The sequence below is a fragment of the Monodelphis domestica genome, chromosome 8, assembly GCF_027887165.1.
Source record: "Monodelphis domestica isolate mMonDom1 chromosome 8, mMonDom1.pri, whole genome shotgun sequence".
Lineage (NCBI taxonomy): Eukaryota > Metazoa > Chordata > Mammalia > Didelphimorphia > Didelphidae > Monodelphis > Monodelphis domestica.
This window is the reverse complement of record NC_077234.1, coordinates 244216925-244225581: the sequence shown is the minus strand read 5'-3', so window position 1 is coordinate 244225581 and position 8657 is coordinate 244216925. Positions and strand designations below refer to the sequence as shown.

At 35.5% G+C, this 8657-nt stretch overlaps 1 long non-coding RNA gene across 1 annotated transcript; it reads right to left on the bottom strand.

The window, feature by feature from the left end:
• Positions 1-1383: 1383 nt before the first annotated feature.
• LOC130455756 (uncharacterized) lies at positions 1384-8419 on the bottom strand. Its single transcript, XR_008913855.1, has 3 exons — positions 8119-8419; positions 2643-2768; positions 1384-2258 (listed from the first exon to the last, which is right to left on the bottom strand). It is a non-coding gene; the product is annotated as an uncharacterized LOC130455756 (long non-coding RNA).
• Between the last annotated feature and the right edge of the window lie 238 nt (positions 8420-8657).

The following is an 8657-nucleotide window of genomic DNA, read 5'->3' as shown; positions in this document are numbered from 1 at the left end:
TTCTGTGAAGGAAGAAGTCTAAAGGCAGCTAGGTGCATCAGTTGATAGTTTCTGGGCCTGGGGTCAGAAAAATGCCCTCTGACACTTTCTAGCTGTGTCAAGTGATTTCTTCTCTATCTACCACAATTTCCTCATCTATAAAACGGGGATAAAAATAATGCCCTCCTCACAGCATTGTTTTATAATATTTATAATATTGCCAACATTTGTAATAACTAAGACATTTCTAAAGTCCTTATCATAGTATTTGGCATCTTTTCTCCATCCTTCTTTCCTCCCTTCCCTCTTTCCCTCCCTTCTTCCTTCCTTCCTTCCTTCCTTCCTTCCTTCCTTCCTTCCTCACTTCCTTTCTCCCTCCCTCCCTTCTTCCCTTTCTTCCTTCCTTTCTTCCTTCCTTCCTTCCTTCCTCACTTCCTTCCTTCCTTCCTTCCTTCCTAAAGACTTTATCTAGGTTCTGCATGGTATCAGCAATCTTTCTCATATTTCTAATATGGAATTTAGGGTTAACATATATAAAAACAATACTAAGTAGACCAGAAAGCTCAAAGTGACTTAATTCCTTTGTTCCAGTGTTATGCTCCAGAGCAGCAATTTAAAAAAAAATGCTTATCTTCTTAGAATCCATATAATGTATGGTTCCAAGGCAGAAGACCAGTAAGGGTCGGGCAATGGGGATTAAGTGATTTACCAAGGATCACATAGCTAGGAAGTGTCTGAAGGCAAATTTGAACCCAGGACCTGCCACCTTTAGACCCTCAATCCACTGAGCAACAATACTTAACTTGACAACCATAAACTTGCTTATATTTTTAAAACATAAATTATTAGTTATACATACATATACATGTAATTGAGTTTTCTTTGTAATCCTAAACAATGTTATCCTATTTTGTTCATTTAAAAACATTATTCTTAGAAGGTCCATAGACTTCATTAGCCTTCGTCAGGGGTTTGTGACAAAAATAATATTAAGAAAACTTGATGAATAATACTTTTCACCTCCAGAGAGAAAACTGATGAACTCTGAGTGCAGATTGAAGCATATTCTTTTTGCTTCATTTTTCTTTGTGTGTGTGTGTGTGTGTGTATGCTTTTTTTTCCAACATGACCACTATGAAAATGTTCTGAATGACTTCACATATACAATCAATATTAAATTGCTAGCCTTTTCAAGGAATGAGTGAGATATGGAAGATGGAGAGAATTTGGAACTCAAAATTTAAAATGAATGTTTATTAAACAACACCTCAGGGAAATATTTATCAATCATATAAAAATCAATCAAAAATACATATATTTTAAAAATGCAACATTTCTCTTTTTTAATATACATATACTATACATGTACACATATGTATTATATGCATATTCATTTATATGCAATACCCTAACATAATAGGTAAGAAATGTCCTAATATAAAGTGAACTAGTGAATATTCAGAAAGAGGAAAAAAGGAAGTTTTATTTATCAGCAAAAGTGGACAACAAAGTGACACAGTGGACAGAGCACTAATCCTCAATGCAGGAAGATACAAATTAAAATTTGACTTCAGACACTCCTGAGCAGTGTGATCAGGGACTTAACCTTGTTTGCCTTGGTTTCCTCTTCTGAAAAATGAGCTGGAGTAGGAAACGGCACACTGCTCCAAGGTCATGAAGAGTAAGGCGTGATTGAAATGACTGAATAAGAACAATAAATCAGCAAAAGCATAATTTGGTAACTGTGTGATTGCAGCAATCACCAATACTGTTGGTAGAGCTGTGTGTGCTTGAAATGAGCATGCTAATGAATGAGGGACATGGGGGTAAGCCAAATCTGAACATTACTTCCTATCCTTTGATAAGCAATAGATGCATCACCTCTATTTCTCTTTGATAATTTCTCAGGGAATGACGGTAGTACATGAGCACATTTCCCCCCAGTTTTCATTTATTTTTGCTTGATTTTTTCAGGTTTTATTTCTTTGCACTGTTCTTTGATCTCTGATATTTAAGCTAGGAATCACTCATTTTCAATTAGGTGATATGCCACTTTTTCTTTAATAATTAAAAACATCAACAGAAGGAGAGCAGAATGGAGCTCAACAAGCAGAAACACGCTATTTTCTTTCAGCAATCGACAGCTGTCAGGCTCTCCCTACGGAGATGCCGACCTAAGAAACCCCCTTCTGTAGGGTGGCATGTTATCAGCGTAAGAGCCCTGTGATTGAAATGGCACAGGGTTACTCATTCTTCCTGAGGAGGAGGCTCAGCAGCCACTGAAGGTGAGCGGTTTCAAGGGTGGTGGCAGCAGGTGGAATGTGAATAGAGAGAGAAAAAGGAAGGGCATGAATGAATGAATGAATGAATGATGAAAAACAACAACGCAATGCCCCTTTATACAGAGTAGTATTGGAAGAAGTCATAGTATTTACGTGAATGCACTCCCTCAGCAGCAAGGAGGGAAAGGAAGGGAGAAAGAAGAGGGACAATCTACAAATAGACTTGAGGATTTTTTCCAACTTCACACACAAACACCACAAATGCGCCCAATACGGCAGTGTTCTCTCTGAACTGAAAGTGCACAGATGGACTCTCACAGCCCTGAAATCTTCCATCAGTCATTTCACACATGCAGCAAAACCAATTCATAACATCATTACCTGGTAGCACCCGTCACATCACTTCATCGGCTAAGCCTCTTCTGGAATTTATAGTGAGACTGTCCTTACCACCTGCTCCTAAGCTGTCTAGCATAGCATAGGTCACAGTCCATAGTAGGAAGAATGCTGGTACCAGAGACAGGATAAAAAGGAAAAAAAAGAGTTAGATAATAAAGCAAAACCGTGTAAATTTCTAATGCACTGCTGTGTCCATATCAATGAACAGTACATGATCAAGGTCTGGCCAGACTCATGTAAAAAAGAGCCATTTTTTTATTCCCAGTCATTTACTGATTTTCTCATATAGACATGGAAATAAAAAAGTTACTGCAATGTTTAGTGCTTACTATTTCAAATCAGTTAATGCTCATTCTATTTTGAGGGTTGTATTATTCTAGAGCTCATCACCAGAGCCCAGCCTAGCACTTCTGTTTCCTATAGAATTGAGCATTTCTACACAAAGAGGAGTTATTCATAAGGATTTGGATTATTTTATTTTCTATTTCTACATGAACATACATTTATTATAGTTCAATGGAGACATGTTGCTACTACAGAAGAATTATGGTAGAGTGAAAATAATTCTGGTTTGGGAGTCAAAGAAAAGGTGATCAACTTCTGCCTCTGCTACTTAGCATATGAATGACTATAGCTAATTTAAAAAAAAAGGCTCCACAACTAAAATGAAAGAAAAAGAAGACAGTATGTGTGTTGATTTGAATTGTTTTCTTGGAGTAACTCCAGCAAACTTGGCTTGAGTTTACTTTTTAAGATTTATGAAGGTGTTTTATTTTTACATTGCAAACATTTATAGATTACTGCCACTTCACAAGGAATTGTTTATAACAAAGTACAATCAATTACCAAATCTGATGTTATGGTGACCTCATTTGTAAGTGGATATAAATTCTAAGTCTGTAACACCACCCTCCAAAACACTCTATTATTCAAAAATGTAAGTAAAATCTATTTTCTCTCCATCTTACCTTCACCCCTCCCAACTGACAGAAGAAACAAAAAGTAAAAACTAGGCATTATTTTTTTACATATTAGAGGAAAGGTCTATTGTAAGATTGTGTTATTAACAAGTAATTTAGATTCAAACAATCTAACAGATCCAATGTTTTGGCCATCACCTTTGTACAGAGAAAGAGAGACGAAAAAAGACAAAGGAGACAAGAAAGATGAATAATATACTTACTAAAATATTCTGCAATGAAATTGGCACCCTGTGACTACTTTTTGTACATATTTTAGCTCCCAAATACTTGTCATAATAAAGTTTTCTTTTGTCCCTTTTTAAAAATGGTTACTAGTTCTGAGGCAGCCCAAGTGATGTTCAGAGACTTCTTTTCAAAACTTTGTTCTTATACAGAGACATTTACATTTACACACAACGATCAGGAAAGTCATTTTATCTTCTAAAGACTCAATTTTCTCATATGTAAAATGGGGATAATAATATTTTGCTACCTAACCGACATTGTTGTTTCTGGTGAAATAGTTTGTGTGACTCTTAAAGTACTATGTTAGTATGAATTTTTATGATCATCATTTTCTTTTTTGTCCTTGAAAGCAAAAATCAATCTGTTTTCTCAAAGAATAAAACTAAAAGATGTCATCAGGGAAAGTATTTGGAGGAAGAGAAGATGAGTTTTCCATGTGGCCAGGGGGAAAAAAAAGAAAAGTTGAGCTATCTGAGTCTTCTACTGATATCCTCTTAATGTCAATGTCAGACTTTGTAGCAAACATGTGAGGGAGGATGGATTAGTATCTCAAAGGATAGGCAGAAATCAATGGGTGGTGATTTAAATTGTTGGAGGGAAAATCATAGATCCATTTGATTAATATTCCTTTGATGATGTCATTTGGAAAAAATGTCATGGAATACTAATTTCTGTATAACTAAAATTGTGCATCATCCATATTTGCTAATATAGCAATAATGTATAAAATATTTTAAAATGTTCATTTATTTTTTCTAAGTCAATGTGAGGCTAACAGGGACAAGTTTCTATGAGTTTGATTCCACTGAGCAACAGAATATTACTAATAAAACATTAGACAAAAATAATATAAAAGATATGTTCTACATTTGGTAATGGATATAGACTGGTCATTCAGTGAAAGGATAGTGACTGGGCAGCTCATTTGCTAGACTGATATCCATTTAATGTCAAGAATTTTATGGGAAAGTCCCAAGCATATAGGGTAAAATTTGTCAACATATTTATGAAGGGACATAAATGACAGTATTAAAAATATACATTCACATTATGAAATGGAAAAAGTACCTAGTTAAAAAAGAGAGTAAATTCAATTAAAATTTGAAAGGTTTTTTAGGAGAATCACAAAATATTCATATTAAAATGTTACATGATCTTTTGATAAATTAAAATGTTAAAATGAATTTGATATCATAATTTCTGTTCTCCAGTCACTTTCTAGTTGTATCTGACATTTGAACTTATTTGGGATTTTCCTGATAGAGATTCTAGAGTGGTTTTACCTTTTCCTTTTTCAGCTCATTTTGCAGAAGGAGAACTTGGCTAAACAAGGTTATGTGTCTTGCCCAAGGTCACACAGCCAGTGTTTGAGGCAAAATATCAACTTAGGAAGATGAGACTTCCAGATACTAGGCCTAGCACTAACCACTATGCGACTTAGCTCCTCAAATATAATAATTTAAGACTTGCAAAGCTCTATATAATAATTCTCATTTGATCTCAACATGTTCAGTTCATATCATTTAACTTAAAATTAGCAAATCTTTTTTTAAAGTTTCTGGAAGAGAAGCAATTACACAATGTAGATATACATTTTTTTTTCATTTCTTTAATTTAATCAAGGTGTTTTTAAAACTAGTGTAATTATCTTGAAAAGCTATGCAGCTACTTCAGTGCTTATTATAATCAGAAACTGATGTTTAATTATCCACAGTTCATTTTGCAATAAGGAAAAGTTCTTTCCATTCATGACTCTTTAAATTTGGTTTAATTGATTTAATTGAACAAACATTTGTTAAATGTCTACTGTAAGGCCAGAATGTAAGGGGTTAATATAAAAGGGCTAGATTATTTAAGAGTAGGGTTGCCAGGAATTTAATCAATCCCAAAATAAAATTTTTAGCAATTTATTTATAAAATATAGAAAGCAAAATATCAGAGGGAAGATAGGGTAAGATATGTAACCTACACACTAAGTATTTTTCTCTAACCCCTGGCTCAACCCAGGCAGGGCTCATTAGTCCTTAGCAGGAGGGGCCTCTTCCTTGAGCCAAGGAGCTGGGCATGCACAAAGTCTCTCTCAATAGGTAAGGACTCTCCTGAGGCTAGTCCCTTCAGAAAAATACAAGAATGGAGTCAGCCTTTTTCACTCACCCCATGTGGTAGTTCTAAGGAAAAAGTCCAAAAACAATCCAAGGTCTCAAGCTGGAGCTCCTTCAAGATCAAGTTCAAGCTGAAAGATGTCTTCACAGGAAGTTCATGGCATTTTTAAAGACCATTCCTTTTTGTTAGTTCCTGTGACTCCCTTCCATTTGACATATATCAATTACAGCTAAAGCTTTGCTTACAACTGCCCAGGGGGCAGTCAGTCGATTCTGATTCGTCACCCACTTTTGCACAGGTAGGTCACAGACCTCCCCCACTTATGTGTAACTGGAGTGTATAGACTTCTGGTGATTAAATCTAAAACTGGGCAGGAGAGAGTTAATCCCATCTTCATACTACTATGTGTCAGTTTCTTTTAAACATTGATGATTCATAGACAAAACAGAAAGGTCTTAGTTTTCCAGAAGGTTACATTTTTGGGGGGGTAAAAACAAGAACTACATAATGTTGAAGTTAAAAATTTATACAAAGTAGTTGCTGGTTGGAGGGTAAGATTAACCAATTGGGGGATGAGAAAAAGTCTATTATAAGAGGAACAATAAGGTGAAGCTTGAAGAGAGCCAGTGAGTCCAAGTGGAAGAGATAAGGATCAAGAGTCTTCTAGGTATGAGGGATAGACTAGGAAAAAGAACAGAGGTAGAGGATTTGAATGTCACATACAGGTAACAGCAAGTAAAATAACTTACTTAAAACATAGAATATATGATACGTAATATAAAGTTATTTAGGGAAAGATAGGTTGGAGTAAGTTTGTAAAGGACATTAAATGACCTGACATATTTTATAGCAGTGACAATAAGAAGTCACAGAAGTTTCATTAAAGGAGGAGTGACATGATCATATTCATACTTTAGAAATATTAATTTGGCAAATATATAGAGTATGGATTGGAAGAGCAATTAGGAGGCAATTTCAATAGTATAGTCATGAGGCAAGGTGGTCCTGAACTAAGACTGTGGCCATGTGAATAGAGAGAAAGGGAGTGATGCTCAAAAGATGTAACAGAAATGAGTTTAACAAGATTTAGAAAATGATTTAATATGAGTAAGAAAGGATAAAAGTGATTGAAGTGTTGATAGGAGAGGAGAAAAGACAAACCCCCCAGAAAGTTAATGAAATCACCACCAGAAGCTTAAAGAGAAAAGAGTGCTAAGGAGAAAAACTTGTTCATATCTACAGATAGGAGATCTGGGCAAAGAAGATGATTTAGCAAAGATAATAAGGAAAATTCAGACAGAAGAGCAACTGAGAGAGCAGTATCCTAAAAAGCCAGGATATTAGAAAATATTCAGGAAAAAAAGATTAGTTCATCTCAAATGTTTCAGAGAACAATGAAGCCTGAGAAAAGGAGATTATTGATCAAATTAGAAAGAATATTTTCAGTTAAATGCAATTCTTTTCCAATGGCAATGAAAAGCTTAGTAGGGGAGGAAGAAAAAGAAAAGTGGGTGACTCTACCCTTCAGGAGTTTGCCCTGAATATGGAGATAAAGGGCAAGAAATTATGAAGGGAATAATAAGTATGTGCGTGTGTGTGCGTGTGTGTGTGTGTGCGTGTGTGTGTGTGTGTGTGTGTGTGTGTGTGTGTGTAGTTGTTGTTTTGTTGAGGGTAAATAGAAAAGGGACATGTATTCAAGGAATGAGATAGTGGGTAAGATTAGCAAAAGAGGCATGTTTAGAGGGCCAAGACCTGAGAGTAAGTAAGGATTCCAGTTAAAGACCTGAATAGAGGATTTGGCCTTGCTGATGAAAAAAAAATCTCTTCCTCAGATAGAGACAAGAAGATGAAAAGAGTAGAGAATGAGGTGGGGGAATTTTAAATGTAAATATGAGAAAATGAGGGAAATAGCAATAGATGCTCTTAATTGCCTCCTTAAAATGTGAGGCAAAATTTGCTGAGTGTTAGAGTAGGATTTGAGATAAGGGAAACACAAGAGGAAAACATATAAAAATCTGTTTTATTGTTTGGAAGGGAAAGGAATAAGGGCTTAGGGATTTGCTTGTGCTTATTCTTATTTAAAACCAACTAAACTATACTAACTAGGTTACTAAACTAAAAAACTTAACCAAATACCCAAATCTCACAGCATGAGTCCAAAAACAGTTAGAGCCAGGATTTGTTGTTATTAGATGTCCAAGAAAGTCCTGATGTCCAAGTAAGACTGATACTGCCAGCAGCCAGATACAGGACTCAGTTTGAACACAGGGAAATCCTCTTCATCCTTCCTCTCAACTTCCTCAGGAGACCAGAAGAAAAGTCAGTTGGCAAAGATGGAATCTTCACCGAGAACCCTCAGGCTTCGGCTCCCATGCAACCTTTGGTCACATGCCACTGTCAATCATTCCTAGGTTTGCATTTCTCAGTTCTTTGCACCAGTTTTGCAAGTTTTCATCCTTTATCACAGAAGGAATATGGAAAGAATATTATAAGTTGGCTTAGAGAGAAAAGATTTGGAATAGTTGCTGTGAAGTGTGATAGTTTATGAAGGAAGAATAAAAATAATTGTCATATAGCAGTGAGGGCTCTTTTGAAATTATACAATATGAATTTTTTAGTGGACTCAGTCGCCGTGGTTTTGTGATTTCCTCTAGCATAGCTCAACAGCATATGAATAGGGAAGGAT